Here is an 18283-nt window from a genome sequence, read left to right on the forward strand (position 1 = left end):
CCTTCTACCAGGATAACCCTTCCCATCTGCCAAGTCCCTTCAGAAAATATCTTCCATTGCCCAGTCAGTTAAGAAACAAAACAGAACACCTCAAACTCACTGTCAATTGAGTCTGAACTAACTCAGAGTGACACTTCCTCCTTCAATTTTCTGAGGCTGTAAAATCCTAACGGGAGGAAACTGCCTCTCTTTATCCCATAATATTACTGTTAGGTATACTCATAAGTGCACACTTATGAGTATACCTAACAGTAATATGCACACTTATAAGTATACCTAAGTGCACACTTATGAGTATATCTAACAGTAATATGCACACTTATGAGTACACCTTAGTGTACACTTATGAGTATATCTAACAGTAATATGCACACTTATGAGTATACCTAACAGTAATATGCACACTTATGAGTATACCTAACATAAGTGCACACTTATGAGTATACCTAACAGTAATATTATGGGATAAAGAGAGGCAGTTTCCTCCCGTTAAGATTTTACAGCCTCAGAAAATTGAAGGAGGAAGTGTCACTCTGAGTTAGATCAGACTCAATTGACAGTGAGTTTGAGGTGTTCTGTTTTGTTTCTGAACTGACTGGGTTGGGTTTTTTTTTAATTTTATTAATTTTAATTAACTTTTACGGGGATTTTTTATTTTCATTCATTCACTGTTGCACTTTTTTCTCTACCTCCCTTTCCCCCAGTCCGCTCCTCTCTCCAAAAAGCAAAAGACAAACTTCTTCGTTGGTTTGCATTCCCCCTGACCCCAACCCTGACCCTCTCCACCCCAACCCCAATGCATTCCGCTATGCAACTTTAATTTTGGATTCCTGTGATAACCATAATATGCTATCATAAATAACTTTTAAGCTGTTCTCTCCCTCATCTGTTTCAATTCAGAATACATAATCTATCCAGTTTTTCTCAGTCTTACCCCAACCCTGATGTCAGTCACTTTCTACAACAGTGGCACCATGCAGTTTTTGTCCTTTCGTGACTGTGATATTTTACTCAGCATAATGCCCTCCAGTGTCACCCATTTGGAATAATATTGCATGAGTTCCTTGTTTTTCAATGAAGTGTAGTATTCCATTGTGTGAATATACCACAACTTCTCTATCCATTCTTTTGTTGATGGGCACTTAGGTTGTTTCCAACGCCTAGCCATTGCGGAAAAGCCGCGATGAACATGGGTATGCATACATCTGCTTGGATGTCAGTTATGGTCTCTTTAGATACCATTTGACCCAACTGACTGGGTTTTAACAGTAATGTTTTTACATGAGTGTCATAGACGGATGCACAAAAATATGTGTGACTCAAAGTTATCCAGTTTCAAACAATAATAACATTAATGGATAAATATACTGAGGTTTATTCTTACAATCAGTAGGCAACATCATGATAGATGAAGAAAAGATAGATATTGTCATTGATTTCATCTTAGTTGAATCCACAACAAATAACCTTGATACTAGCAGTTAGAAAATCAAGACATGTTGCATTGGGAACATCTGCAGTCTGGGACCTCTCCAAACTTCTGAAGAGTAAAGATGTTCACTTAAGGACTAAGATGTGTTTGATCTAAGCCTGAGTCTTTTTAATTATTTGTTGTGCATTTGGCAGTTGGACAGTGAATAAAGATGACAGAAGAACTGATGTCTTTGAGTTAAGGTGCTGAAGACAAGCACTAAATATCCCATGGAGTGCCAAGAGAACAAACAAATAGGTTTGGAGAGAATGTAGCCAGAATATTCTTTAGAGAGAAGGAAAGTGAAACTCCATCTCACCTACTTTTTGTATGTTGTTAGGAAAGGCTCATCCGTAGATGCTTCGAAAAGTAGAGGGTCAGCAAAGGAGGGAAAACCATCAATGAGATGGATTAACACAGTGACTAAAAATAGGCTATGCAACTCACAGACAGTCATTCAGGACCCTCCAGCTACTCCACAGAAGAAAAATAGGTAATCTCCTCCTGTTCAATTAATTGACTGCTTCTGAAAACCCTCTGGAAGGTCAGTTCCAACTCAACAGTTCATAACAATCTATTGTTGTTATTGGTAATGTGCTGTCGAGTCATCTGTGACTCATAGTGACCCCATGTACAACAGCCCTAAACCCTGCTCTGTCTGTGACAATCGTATTGTCTCTGATACATCTACCCCATTACCCCAGTCACTGAATCAGTCCATCTCATTGAGGGTCTTCCTCTCTTTGCTGTCCCACCACCTTCTCAAGCATGATGTCCCTCTCCATGGACTGGTACTGCCTTACAACATGTCCAAAGCATATCAGACAAAGCTTCAGAATCCTTGCCTCCAAGAAGCAGCCTGGTCTCACCCTCTCTAGGACAAACCTGTTTGTTCTGCTAGCAGTCCATGGTATATTCAATGCTCTTCTCCAGCAGCACAAAAACATCAATTCTCCTTCTATCATCCCTAGTCATTTCCCAGCTATCTGATGCATAGCAAGCAATTGCAAGACTATGGCCTAAATCAGGTGCACCTTAGTCTCCAGACTGACATCATTGCTCTTTAGTACTTTAGAGAGTTCTCTGACAGCAGACTATCTCAATGCAATTTGTCTTTCGATTTTCTGGCTGTTGGTACCAAGAGTGTTGATTGTGCAGCCAAGAAAACTAAAGCTGTTAATAATCTCAATCTCTTCACCATCTATTATAATGCTGCCAATTGGCCCAGTAGTGAGAATCTTTGTTTTCTTAATGTTGAGTTTCAATGCATATTGAAGGCTGCAGTCCTTGACCTTATTCAGCAAGTGCTTCAGGTCTCCATCAGTTTCAGCAAGCAGGGATATATCATCTGCATAACGCAGATTGTTGATGAGTCTATCTCCAGACTGACTATAAAAACAAAATATAGCAGAGGTGATGAGGATAGGGCAGGGTTCAGATCTGATGTTCATAAAGCTTCTATAAGTCATACTCAACTCGACAGTATCTAATAACAGCAACAATAACATATAATAAAGTAATTTTGAAAAGAAATAAAAAATAACTACATTATAACAGTAAGAATGAATCCTACAAAGATTGTTGTTATTGTTGATTGCCTTCGAGTTGAGCAGGACTCATAGCTACCCTACGACCAAAAGGCTTAAAGCTCCTCTACAACTGCTGACATTTATCAATGTTTATAGGGTTTCCAGAAGCATGTTATTTAGGAAGTAGATGCCACACTTGCTTCCACAAATGAAAAGAGTATTACCATAAAATAATACACATAATAGTAAGTAGCATAATCTACATAACATTCAACAACAGGTTAAAGTAAACTGTAGTGTTTAAAAATGTATGCTCTGTTAAAACTATAAAGTCAAGGGAGAAAAATGATTCCCAAAACTCAGGAGAGTATAGTAACTTTAATATGGAAAGATTGAGGATAGTTATGAAGCTTAAAACAAAGTCCATGTTATTACACTGGCAGTAAGAAATTACACTGTAATCCCAAAGATACACAGTTCAAGTCTACCAGCTACTCCATGGAAGATGGATGGGCAATCTTCTCCCACACATTAACTGTCTCTGAAAACCTGTTGGATGGTCAGCTATTGGTCAGATTTGACTGTATGACATACAACAACATGGTACTACTAAGACATTTTTCACTATTTTAAATAATCTCAGTTAAAGGTACTTTCACCAACATTGCACATTTTTTCCCTCCCCTATCCGCCTCCCTCCCTTAGCCACTTTGCAATTCACCTCTTATTCCAGATTGTTGCCATACACATAATAACTAATCATACATTCCTTTTTAGCTTATACTTCTTTTTAAAATGTAACTGGTCACCCTTCTGTCTCACCATTCAGCAATTAATACTTATTATTTTTATCAGCTCAGTTATTTATTACAAATAAATTCTTTGTTACAAATAAATGCCTGGCATCCACACTTTGAACTCTTCAGAATGTAGATGATCATAAGGAAATAAATTTTTGTAAATAAAAACAATTTTGAGAAAATTGACGTACATTATCTTCCATATTAGTCTTTTCAGGTTTACGTCTCAATTTTAAAAAAATAAACAATTTCATGCAAAAGCAGTCTTGCTCATTATTTCCTTATACATTCATGGCATTGCTTTTAGAATATATCAGACATTCCTACCACTTAAAAAAAAAATCTAGATGATTGAATATATTTAAAATCAGCAATACACCAGTAACAAGTTAAGTCAGTAAATAAGTTAAATCTTTGTCTCATGGGACATTTCCTAGTATAAATTTTCTTAATATGGGCAATTTAGAGGTTGTATTTGCCATTTTCAGGTGAGCAATTTGCATTGAACCTAATTCAATCTAATTCTTTTTAATGTGTGTTGCTCTGAATTCTCCTCAGATGTGATTGCAACTAACCGCAGAGTGAAGAAAGATTTCTATTCTTTTCCTCTTCTTTTTTTTCTCGTTTTGCTTTGACTTCTCACATTTCAGTTGAAATGAAAATTAGAGGACCACTCTCCACCTGATAGCTCTGACAAAGTGTGAAGTGCTAAGCTTTATGTGGTGTAATGAACATATTGCAGAGTTGTTAAATTTTTTTCTCTTTCTTTGTCTGAAGGCTTCTCTTGTCTATTCTGGAGAAAAGATACCCTAATCTTATGAAATCAGCCATCCTATCTATAATGTTCATGTTCCCAAAATACTAACTCTATTGGGCGAGGGAGGCATGGGAAGTCAGTTCTTCCAAGGATTTGTAATACTTGGATACTGATTATTGAAGAATTGACACTGCCAGTGACCTTTTAGGTTGATTTTTTAGCTGATTTGCTCAAAGTAGGTGTCCTTTGTAATAGTATTTCAGTAAATGTAGTAATAGTATAGAAATTCCATGAATGAACACAGGGAACATTAACACAAAATAGAAAAATAACATGAATCAATCAGTGAACATATTTCTTTGCCCGTCTCTATGATGATATTGCTATTTCTTTTATGACCACAAAGGCTAGCAGTGATAATTTATATTTTGTTGTTACATATTATCAAATTGTTTTACAAAACCACTGGTCTTGCCCCTTCTATTTCAATCACTGTATAAATTTATCTATTGAAAATCTTATTGAGACATTTTAATCAGCTGTCTGCTTTACTAATCAGGATGTCCTTTTTCAGGGACACAACAGTTATACAAGTATGTGAGAAAAAGTCTTTTCTAAGGAACCTTCTGGGTGCACCCCTTCCAAGACAGATTTGTTTGTTCCTCCTGCCATACATTTCAATCTTTTCTTCCAGCCATATAATTCAAATGCATTGATTATTGGTATTCATTATTTGTCTTCCATATGTTTATGTTGTTTGTCATAAAGTCAGAACCAAATCAGAGTTTACCTTTCAGTTTTCAGAGGCTGTAAATCACATGGGAAAACATTGTCCATCTTTCCCTCAGGAGCAGCTAGTGGATTCAAACTGCTTGCCTTTAGATTAACAGTTTAATTCTTTAACATAGGGCACCAGAGCTCCCACATGGACATGAAGTGACTTACTTGGTCAGATACCCATTATTTCTCAATGACATTGTTATTCTTCAGTTCCCAAAAAGGCCTTTTTGTGGCAATTTCTGATTTCATCTGGAGTGGAAAGAGACCCCAATTAGCAAAGCACTCCTTAAAAAGAAAAACAAGATAAGAGGCATTTTACTCCCTGATTTCAAATCCTACTATACTGCCATTGTGGTCAAGAAAGTGTGGTACTGGTACAATGACAAACACAGGATAGAACTGAGAATCCAGAAATCAGCCCACCTACCTATGGTCAGCTGATTTTTGACAAGGAGATGAAATCAGTTAAGTGGGGAAATGGCAGCCTTTTTAAACAAATGGTGTTAGTAAAAATGGAAAAACATTTGTATAAAGCTCAAGCAAGACCCACGTTGCATACCATACAAAAAAACCAACTCAAAGTGAATCAAGGGCCTAGGACCAAATTCAAGGACTACAAACTTTAGTAGAGAAAAGCTTGGAAGAACTCTAGAAGCCCTAAATGACAACATGAACAGTCTTCCAAGCATCCTGAAAAATCTATAACCAGGAGAGGATAAAATAGATGAATGGGACCTTCTAAGAATAAAATCCCTATGCACATCCAAAAACTTCTCCAAAAGGGTAAAAATGGAAGCCACAGACTGGGAAAGAATATTTGGTAATGACATGTCTGATAAAGGACTTATATCTAGAATTTATAGAATACTCAAGCACCACAACAAGATAAAGGTAAACAATCCAATTGAAAAATGGGCACAAGATATGAACAGACACTTCACCAAATAAGACATTCAAATGCAAACAAACACATGAAGAAATGTTCAAAATCTCAAGCTCTAAGAGAGATGCAAATCAAAACAATTATGAAATATCATCTCACCCCAGCAACAAGAGCAAAATTTAACAGAGCAGCAAACAACAAATGCTGGCGAGGTTGCGGAGAAACTGAAATTCTTATTCACTGTTAGTGGGAGTGTAAAATGGTGCAACCACTATGGAGGGCAGTATGGTGCTTTCTCAGAAAGTTGGAAATAGAAATATCATTTGACTCAGCAATTGCGCTACTGGGGATACACCCTAAAAAACAAGAACTGCCACCCAAACAGATATGTGCACACCCATATTTATTGCTACTTTGTTCACAACAGCGAAGAGATGGAAACAACTCAAGTGCCCATCAACAAACAAAAGGATAGAGAAGCTGTGGTATATTCACACAATGGAATACTAAACTGCTATGAAAAACAAGGAACTCATGAAATATACAGAATGGGTGACCTTGGAGGACATCATGCTGAGTGAAATATATCAGTTAAAAAAAGGCAAGTACTGCATAATGCAACTGTTATAAAACACGCCTGACATGGGAGTTTGGGGGAAACTTAAGAAAAGACTGGATAAATAATGAACACTGCATTTAAAGAGATGAGGGGAAGAACTGCTTAAAAGGAATATGTTGTTGTTATTAAGTGCCGTCGAGTCGTAGATGGCTCATAGTGACTCTATGAACGATAGACCTGAACACCTGTATAACTTACATACTTTCTCCAAGTTCATAGAGTTTCTGGAGGCAAGCTATTACAGAAGTGGATGCCATTCCTGCTTCTCGGCTTGTTTTAATCAGGGAGCTCCACCAAAGGAATATATGATTAGGTATTATTTGCATGACAACAGTGCAGAATAAGAGCCACATCATACAGTATACTGGTGAGGGGGAGATTGTACACAATGAAAAAAAATTATTTTTTTTTTCAAAGAGAGAAGCAAACTGGGAGGAGGCAGGGAGGAAAATGTGCAACAATGAGTGAATGGAAATCCAAGTTCTCTGTAAACTTTCATTAAAATCTCAATTAAAAACAAGGTCTTTTGTAGTAGATTTGAGAGCTAATATGCAGAGTACTTAGAAATTCAGAGATAAAGCTAAGTCTTATTTTAACATTTTGAAGTAAAACCAGGCCTATATTTCTGTGCACCTGAGGTAACAAATTATAAATATTTATCCAAGCTAAGTTGCAATAAACCTTCAAAGGAAAAATGAATCCTTGAGAAGGATAGTTTATCTTGAGAAATGGACAGGTAACTACTAATTTTTTTCTTTAACTTTTTTCATACAGAAGTCAAGTTGTTGTTGTGTGCTATCAACTTGGAATTGACTTAGTCGATCCTTCAGCAGGTTGTCAGAAGCAAAAAATCACATGGAAGATTGCTTGTCTTTCTCTTGTGGAGCAGCTGGTGGATTCTCAAAGTGTGACAGAAAATAAAGAGGAAAGAGTTAAATTTTCATTGTATGATATAAGAGTAACGGGCCAAAAATCAATAATATTTCTGTATACTAACAATTAACGATATGAAAAAAGGAAGTAATTTTATTTATGCTAGCTTCAAAAAAATAAAATACTTAAGGGCAAATTTGCCCAAGAAAGCTCAAGAATCAAAACACTGAAAATATCCAAAGGTTGTTGAAAGGTGTTTAGAAAGACCTAAATACAAATAAATTATGTGTTGTTATTAGAAGGCTTAAGAGTCTTCACGTGGCAATATTCCCTGTATTGGTTATATTGTTAGCTTTATAACAAATTGTCACAATTTTAGGGACTGAAGACATCACAGACTTATTCTCTTAAAATTCTGGAAGTCAGAAATCCAACACAAATCTGTGTGGCTAAACCTCATAGTGACAGCAGTGATGATATCTTCTGGACGCTCCAAATATGAATCTGTTCCTTCCTTAGCCTAGTTTAAGAACAACAAGCTTCTAGTACTTCAGTTTGTAGGTACATCACTACAATCACAGCCTTATTTCCGTCTCCAATAATCAATCTCCTTTGCTTCCCTTCTTATAAGGATATTAATGATTACATTGAACTTGGCTTTATGTGGGGTAAGTATTTACCAGCTGCTTTGTCGGAGAATGACGAGCAGTCTTTCAGGAGAATTACAGCCCTGGAAACACAATGGAGTGTAAGCTATGAGTCAATTCCAACTTGACAGCAATGAGTTGAGTAGATCCCCATCTTGGTACCATTTACCATGTAAAGTAACATATACACAGGCTCTAAAGAATTCAGATGTGTACACATTTGAGCCTGTTCTGAAGGAAGAGCAGCCAGGGTGCTACTTAGAGGCAAGGATAGTGATACTTCATCTCACGTATTTTTGGCATGCTCTCAGGAGGGACCAGTCCTTGGAAAAAATCATCATTCTGGGAAAGGTGAAGGGTTATTAAAAAGGAAGACCTTCAACAAGATGGATAGGCGCAATGACTGTAACAATGGGTTTGAGCACATAAGAGAACGTGAAGAGGATGTCACGTAGTACAAGATTCAGGTCTATCGTTCACAGCACTGCTATGAGTTATCTACTCAACAATTTTGATGAGTTCTTGTGTTTGCAGGCTTGAGGACAAATTTCTGTTCCTAATAGAGTCACATACTGCTTAGCACTGTTCTTCTTATCCTGAAAATCTTCAAGGTGCTTAAAAGCTGCCAAAGAATAGCAACAAAGCCTAGATGAATCAATCAACAAGTTAAAGCAGTAGATGTCTGGGAGTTTTCAAATACTCAAGTTCTCAGTAGAAGGAGATTTAGCTTCTGCTCACTTGGCTTCTCTCTCCAACTATATGCCGTTTTATCCTCTTGCCACTGGGATTCTCTTCTAGTCTTCAAGGGGACTAAGTTTTCTTTAGCTTCAGTACAAAATGACTCTTCTATGAAGGATAGCTTAGAAGTTTGTCCTACATTTGACTTCTAAAACAAGCACCAGTAGCTATGCGAGCTCAGGGTAAGCGATTTATCCCACTGAGCTTTACTTCCTCGTCTATAAAATATAAATAATGATTCTTTCCTCAGAAGCAAAGATTTGTGAAGATTAAATTGAATAATGTCTATAAAGTATTTGACACAGCACCTGAAAGAATAAGCACCAAATTCCTGATAATATATTACACAGCTAGTATTTCTTCAATCCTGAGTCCTCACATCTTCCTTTTTCTCCTCTCCATCTGCATTAAACCCAGCTGCCATCCCCTCATTCTCACCAGGTCCTTTCATACATAGCTTAAGTCTTTCTTCTTCTCACTTTTTTATGATCGGCTATGATCTCTTGAGCTTCTTCCATTCAACTGTGCTTCGCAAGAATTTGCCCTTGGTTTGACACTAAAACCTCAATTCCATCATTTTTTCTAATTCCCTTACATCAAAGTATGATCTATTACTACTCAGCCTTTGTAAGTAATCAGGGCACGGGGATTTGGGAAGGTTTTTTCCAAAGTATTAGAAAACTAGCTATGCAGCCTGGGCAGGGGCAAGCAAAAGACAAGCAATGAGGTTCTCGCAGGTTTTGATGAACATTTCCATAAATAAACTGTGAGGCCCGTACCTATTCACTGCCTTCAGCAATCCTCTGCTCTCACACCCCATTCATGTCACAGCCTGTGTCTGATTGTTTAATAAGCAAGGTAAACATGAGTTTACTTGTGCTTGTGTACTGATTAATCTGTGGTGAACAACTTCACAGTTTCCCACCACATTAACATTTCTGCTTCTAGGTATGGCTAGCATCTGTCTCTCTCCTAACTTTGTCTAGAGAAAAAGATGTCTTACAGCACTTTCCTGTTTCTTCTAATGTACACTCCCTAACAAGGACTAAGTATACAGAAACTAAGGAAAGCATCAGGTTACTTGTACTTAGTTGCTAATCTATAGTCAAGAGTTTCAGATATGTGCTATGGTGCTCCGTTGTCTAGATCACTGACATAACTAATGCATATCTTACTTTCTTGCCTTTGCATAGAGCCATTACCCCTTTAGAAATCCTCTTGTACCTCAAATTCTGGTATTCAGTTTTTAAAAATCTGAAGACCATTAGCCAAATTTCAATGCATTCCATATGGATTTTTATGTCTTACATAAGTATTAGTAATGGTAGGCTTAGTGCATTATTACACTGTTAATCTAAAGATCACATTTATCCAGCAGTCCAAACCCCCTAGAGGGTGAAAGATGGGCAGTGTCCTCCTGATAAGATTCACAGTCTAGGAAACCTGATGAAGCATATATAACTTTGTGTGAGATTTGACATGATGGAAGTAAGTTTGTTGTTTTCCTAGAGAATGTTTCAGACTACAATGCTTAGTCATTTAAACTGCTTATTAAAAGCCAGATTCCTAGTTCACCTCTCAAGAGTGCTAAAGAGCAATAATGTGAATCTAGAGACTAAGGTGTGCCTCATCCAGGCCACAGTCTTTGCAATTACTTGCTACACATCAGAAAGCTAGACAATAACTAAGGATAATAGAACAAGATTCAATATCAGAGAGCTGGACAATGACTAAGAGTGATAGAAGAATAACCAATGCCTTTGAGTTGTGGTGTTGGAGATGAGTATTAAACATACCATGGACTGCCAAGAGAGCAAATACAGTTGTCCTAGAGAGTATAAAACCAAGCTTCTCGGTGGAGGCAAGGATTTTTAAACTCCCTCTCACCTGCTTTGGGCACATTGCCAGAAGGGACTAGTTCTTAGAGAAGGACATTATGCTTGGAAGGGTGGAGGGTTAGTACAGTAGAGGAAGACCTTGGATGAGATGGTTGGGGTCAGGCGTGTCAGAGATTGGCTCAGGATAGGGCAAGGTTCAGGATAAGGCAAAGTTCAGATCATTGGTCATAGGGTTGTTATGTATAATAGTTGACTCAATGGCACATAAAACAATTATAGTTCATTTTATTTGAAAAGAATCAGAAGTTACTTTCTTTTTTAAAATTAATTTTAATGAACATTTACAGAGATCTTGGATTTCCATTCATTCATTGTTGCACCCCACCACCCCACCCCGGTCGCTCTTCTCTTTGACAAATAAAAGAAAAATCTCTTCATTGGTATACAATCCCGTGGCACCCCTCACCTCCCCACCCCGCCCCGCCACCTGCTGCCCTGAGTATACTCCACTCTGCAACCTTAATTCTGGACTTTTATGATAATCATAATACCCTATAATATATTGCTTTTAAACTGTTCTCTCCCTCATATGTTTCAATGCAGTATAAATAATTTATCCAGTTTTCCTCATTCTTACCCCAACCCTGATGTCAGTCCCATTCTACAACAGTGGAACTATGCAGTGTTTGTCCTTTTGTGACTGAGATATTTCACTCAGCTTAATGTCCTCCAGGGTCACCCATTTGGAATAATATTGTATGAGTTTCTTGCTTTTCAATACAGCCTAGTATTCCATTGTGTGAATATACCATAGCTTCTCTATCCGTTTGTTTGTTCATGGGCACTTAGGTTGTTTTCAACTCCTTGCTATTGTGAACAAAGCAGCGATAAACATGGGTGTGCATATATCTGCTTGGATGGCGGTTATGGTCTCTTTGGGGTATATTCCCAGTAGTAGAATTAATTGCTAGGTCAAATGGTATCTCTGTTTGCAACTCTTTGAGAAAGTGCCATACCACTTTACACAGAGGTTACTTTCTTTTGGAAATAGTTCATGTACCATGCTTTGAGACACACTGATCTAGAAAATGGAGAATACCAGAAGTCACATCTCAAGGAAAGAAAGTAGAAATTCTAAGGATGTACTTTTATAGGACCACACAATATATGATTTAACTAATCTATATTGTTTAGTTTGGAGGTTCATGTACAAAGTGGTTGTGTTCTGGAAGATGACTTTTCTTGTTTTGGTGAGGGTCAGGTGTGGTAAACTGTTTGGTTGGTTGGTTTGTTTTTTTTTCATTTTCAGTTGGGTGTGAGCTGATTAGATTAGCTGGGTTTAACTAACAATGAGGTGTGGGCTGGAAGCCTCTTTTCTAAAGTCAACCAGGACACAGTGGGTGGCCTTTTATTTAAAAGGGGGTAGGGCCCTCAAGTCTGAGGCCCTTGGGCCTGGTGTTAATTGTGTTTGAGATAAATATTCTTTAAGTGGTACAGAACTGATCTGTCAGTTTGCTGTACTGAAATAACCTATGGTTGCTGTCATGCTGAATGCTGCACCAGTGATGTGTCAAATGCCATAATGGTTCCCTTTCATGGACAGTGTATGGTGGAGCTCCCAGATTGAGACAGGCATGGAAGCAGGATTGGCATCTATTCCTAAACAAAATGCCTTTGGAAACTCTATGAACAAAGAGAAGTGATGAAAGTACAGGGTTCAGGTCTTTTGTTCACAGGGTTGCTATTAATCATGCTCAAATTGATGATAATTAACAACAACAACAATGACAATTTATATTATCTATAAAAGTATGATATTTTTGCTTGTATATCAAGTAATACTTCATTACATATTTATGACTTTAACTCTAATTTAAACAAGATGAAATACATCAATCCCTTGATTAAATAAAAAAATGCATTCTTGTAGTGTTCAGAATGAATGTGCTACAATTCCTTGTGAACAAGAATATAAAAGCTAATGGTTGCATATCCTTTTTTGAATTACAATCCACTGAGGCTTTGCTCTTATTATCCTTAGGAAATGGTTTGCTTTTGCTGAGATTTTAGGGGGAAACGTTGAGAGATATTGATCTCCAAGACATCAGAAGAAAATATCATTAACCACTCAAAACTTCAGGCAATAGGCAAAGTCCACTAAATGGGAAAAGTTTTCCCTAGAAAGAATCTCATTATAGCTTTTCATGTAGATGCTTCATGGAAGAAACTGCTATGTGACAGAATGATTTTGATGTTATGGAAGTTCATTAAAAATGGTTTCTGTCCTTAATGAGATGGGGGTGCATGACCCACTGAGGAATGGGAATTACATGCTGAGGAATAGGCAATGGCAAAGGGGGAAGAAAATAAAAAGCAAGCCAGTGATAATAACCTCATTAACAAGCACTGAAATGGGACAAATGAAGCAACCAAGAATTATAGGTAAAAGGCAGGACAAAGCACTCAAAGGAAGAGTAAAGAGTTTCATTTCTTTTTCTTTCTCTGTCTTTTAGACACATATGAATAGATCAAATTTTGATTTAAACAATTGAGGTTTTGCTCAGATTCAAATCTCATTTTATAGCGTTACTATTTTACTAACAATTGATTCACTCTATTCATTTTTCACAAATTTCTATTTGCTTTAAAATGCAACTAGGAATAATGAGAAGCAAAAGTATGTATTCTCTTTACAAGTTAAAATGTCCTTAATTCTCACAAACCAGGCTTTTCTTTCCAGTCACCTCTAAAATAGCCTTTTTTGTTGTTGTTAGGTGCCATCCAGATGACTCCAACTCATAGAAACTTATGTAAAACAGAACAAATCTCATCAGTCTGTAGAGTTGAGGTCCTTCCTTTAATTTAGTTATTTTCCACTTTTCCAGGCATGATGTTCATCTCTACGGACTGGCACCTCATGTTAACATGCTCAAAGAATATAAGATTAAGTCTCACCATTCTTATTTCTTTTATTTCTTAAAATTGTGTTTTATGCAATCATTCACTTGTATACAATCGTACCTTTGAGCTGCGGTGCTGGAGAAGAGTATTGAGAATACCACGGACTGCTATGAGAACAAACAGATTCATCCTGGAAAGGGTTAAACCGGATGGCTCCTTGGAGGCAAGGATTCTGAGGCTCTGTCTAACATACTTTGGACATGTTGTGAGGAGAGACCAGTCCTTGGAAAAGGACATCATGCTTGGGAGAGTGGAGGGACAGTGCAGGAGGGGAAGGCTCTCCATGGGGTGGATTGATTCAGTGACTGGGATAATTGGGATGGGAGTGTCGGAGACAGTGCGATTGGCATAGGACAGAGCAGAGCTTAGGGCTTTTGTACATAGGGTCACTATGAGTCGCTAGCGACTCGACGGCACATAACAACAAACAACAACAACAACAACAATCATTCTTGTTTCATTCATGTACATTTTGTTTTATACAATCATTTCTATATATTGGGATTTATATCATTCATTACTATTGTTCAATGACTTTTATCAGCCCAGCTCATCAAGTCTTCATATCAGTTCACCTATTCTCTTGTAGCCCCTGATTTGCCCATGAGTCTCTGCTGTCCTACTGATTATTCTCCCTTCTTTCACACCTCTTCTCACTGTGCCCTTTTGAACAGTTATACATATCTTGCTCCTATTTGCTAATTGCATTAGCCATATTATCTCAGTCAGTCCGAGGTTAATATCTTCTTGTCCTGGTCCTTACAGTGTTCATTCTCTGTACACATTTTACTTCTGTTCTTCATCTCCCCCTCTCAACCTCTCAGTTACCTTCTTATTTTCACAATCTGCGTTATGCAGATGACACAACTTTGCTCGCTGAAACTGAGAAGGACCTCATGCACTTACTGCAGAGGGTCAAGGACTGCCGCCTTCAGTATGGACTGAGGCTCAATGTCAAGAAGACAAAAATTCTCACCACCGGACCAATCGGTAGCATCAGGATGGATGGTGAAGAGATTGAGAGTGTTCACAGCTTCAGTTTGCTTGGCTCCACGGTCAACACTCTTGGTACCAGTAGCCAGGAAATCAAAAACCGTATTGCGATGGGAAAGTCTGTGGTTAGGGACCTCTCTAAAGTACTCAAGAGCAACGGTGTCTCTCTGGAGACTAAGGTGTGCCTGATACAGGCCATGGTTTTTGCAATCACTTGTTATGCACCAGATAGCTGGACAATGACTAGGGAGGATAGAAGGAGAATTGATGCCTTTGAGCTGTGGTGCTGGAGAAGAGTATTGAATGTACCATGGACTGCCAAAAATACAAACAGATTCATCGTAGAGAGGGTTAAACCAGGCTGCTCCTTGGAGGCAAGGATTCTGGGGCTTCGCCTGACATAATTTGGACATGTTGTAAGGAGAGACAGGTCTTTAGAGAGGGACATCATGCTGGGTAGAGTAGAGGGACAACGCAGGAGGGGAAGACCCTCTACGAGGTGGATTGATTCAGTGACTGGGGTAATCGGGATGGGTGTGTCAGAGGCAATGAGATTGGCACAGGATAGAGCAAGGTTTAGGCTGTTGTTCATAGGGTCGTTATGAGTGACTCGATGGCACATAACAGCAACAACAACAGTCTTTGTATAGTATTTGTCCTTTGGTGACTGAGCTATTTCACTCAACATAATGCCCTCTAAACTCTCTCATGTTGTGTCACATTTTACAAATATTTCATTCGTTTTTAATGCTGCATAGATTCCTTTATGTGAATATATCAGTTTCTCTAGCCATTCACTTACTGATGGGCATTTGGGTTGCTTCTATTTTCTTGCTATTGTGAATTATGCTGTGGTGAACATAGGTGTACATATCTCCATTGTGCCTCAGCTCTGATTTTCTTGGAATGTAACCATAGCAGTGGAACAGCTGGGTCTTGGGAAATTCTGTTTTTTTGAAAAATGCCATACTACTTTCCAGAGTGGTTGTATCATTTCACAATCCCACCAGCAGTGCATGAGCATTCCAATCTCTTCACATCCTCTCTAGAATTTATTGTTTAGCATCCTGTTAAACTTTGCTACTGTTGCTAGAGTGAGTCACCCTTCATAATTCTAAGGAGCACTTTGTCTCCACGTATTTCAAGATTTATTTTGTTGTTTGGAAGCCCATGATATATTAAGTATTCTTCACCACAGTTCAAGGTACCTCTGTTGTTGCTGTTAAGTGCTGTCGAGTCATTGACGACTCATAGTGTATGAATAAAAGACCTGAACTCTTGTATAACTTTCATCCTTTCTCCAAGTTCATAGAGTTTCCAGAGGCAAGCTATTACATAAGTGGATGCCACTCCTGCTTCCAAGCTTGTTTTAATCATGGAACTCCACCAAACACTGTCTGCCACGGGTAACCATTATCACATTTGACACATCAGTGTCACAGGGTTTAGCATCACAGCAACCATGAGTTACCTCTGTCAGCAAATGGACAGAGCAGTGCTATACCACTTAGATGAATGTTTGACCCAAAACAATTAGAACCAGGCCTAAGTGCTGCAGATTAAAATCACCCACCTTTGGCTTGGTAACATCACTTTCTATCCACCAGGGCAACAGACCTCTCTTGTTGTTGTTATTTTTGTTAAGTGTCATAGAGTCATAGAAGACTCATAGTGAACTATAAATGGAAAAAACCTAAACACTTGTATAACTTTCATTATTTCTCCAAGTTCATAGAGTTTCTGGAGGCAAGCTGCACCTCTAGATTTAACTAGCGATCTCCTCCATACAGTGTTAATATTTTGGTAAAGTTCTATCATTATTTCAGAAAGTTAGCCACCTCTTTCCTTCTGAAAATTATTTTCAATTTTGATTTGATCTTTTCCTTTAACTTATTTAGCATCCTTTTCTTCATTAATTTTTTTCTTCTTTCTACCGCTCTCTTTTCTTCTTTTCCTTTCTTTTCTTTCTTTCTTTTTCTTTGCTCCTTGAAGGCTCATAAGATAATTTAAACTCTTACCATATCCATGTTTTTGTCTAAGACCTGGATCCATTTATGAATTCAAACTCATTGCTGTCAAATCAGAAACTACTCAGTGCTGACCCTCCAGTAGGTTACTGAAAAATGTAAATCACACCAGGAAATCTCCTATCTTCCCCCTGCGGAACCACTGGTGTATTTGAAATGCCAAAGCAGCACCACGTTCGGATCAGTGACACAAATCCCTACACCCTACACTACCAGAGCTCTCTTTGTATACGTATGTTCTTGAAGAATTCTGTCTGTTCATAAGACTGTCAAATGTCCACTTCATAGCTTTATAGCACACATTTTATATAACCTTATCACCTCTATATTTGTATTTATGATTGTTTTAAGGTATATCCATTTTAATATCCAAACAAAATCTGATATGGACTATTCAAGTACGTAAAATATCCATGAGACCGTGTTGCATTATATTTTCCCCATTCTGACTTGTAATTAATCTCCTAGATTCTTAATCCACATCTTTAAATGTATTCTCTCCCTTCTATGATCACTTTATTATTAAGAATAGTTAAAAAATAAATAAAAAGTAAAAAAAAAATATTAACCTTTCTGGCATTCTTTATCTAAATGTGTAGTATCAAGCCATAGTGTATGGCATTTTCAAATTGTTTCCTTTGCATCTAAAAGTTAGACAATGGATAAGGATGACAGAAGAAGAATTAATGCCTTTGACTTGTGGTGTTGAAGAAGAGTAATGAATATTCCATGGACTGCCAAAAGAACAAACAAGTATGTCTTGGAGAAAATGAAACTAGGTTTCTTCCTGGAGACAAGAATGGTGAAATGTCTCTCCTCCTCAGGACATGTTGTCATGAGGAACCATTCCTTGAAAAATATATTTGGAAAGAGAAAAAAAATGGAGGACCTATAACAAGATTAAATAGCACAGTGATTCTATCAATGGGCTAGAGCATGTAAGAGACCATGAGGATGTTACAGGATAGGGCAAAGTTCCAATTTGCTGCTGAGTCACTATCAGTGATTGTCAACTCCATGGCACACTACAACAACATGTATTCTCTACTTTTCTAAATATCTCTCATCATCTAACATGTACTCTAATATTTGCCACTTGGTTGGTCTCTGTTTTTAAGGGTGAGGAGACCAGAAACCATATTTTACAAAAACCAAAGCCCAAACCCAATGCTTTTGAATCAATTCTGATTTGTAACAACTTTTAGTGAGGTTTTTGAGGCTGTAAATGTTAATGGGGGGTGAGTGACTATTTTTGTCCAAGGATAATTGGTAGAAACCATGTTGTTGTTATTTGCCCTCAAGTCGTTTGCGACTCATAGTGACTCTATGCACAATAGCCTTAAACCCTGCTCTATCCTGCACCAACC

Source organism: Elephantulus edwardii, unplaced genomic scaffold (genome assembly GCF_000299155.1).
Source record: "Elephantulus edwardii isolate Elephantulus edwardi_28Jun2011 unplaced genomic scaffold, EleEdw1.0 scaffold00164, whole genome shotgun sequence".
In the NCBI taxonomy this organism is placed as follows: Eukaryota; Metazoa; Chordata; class Mammalia; order Macroscelidea; family Macroscelididae; genus Elephantulus; species Elephantulus edwardii.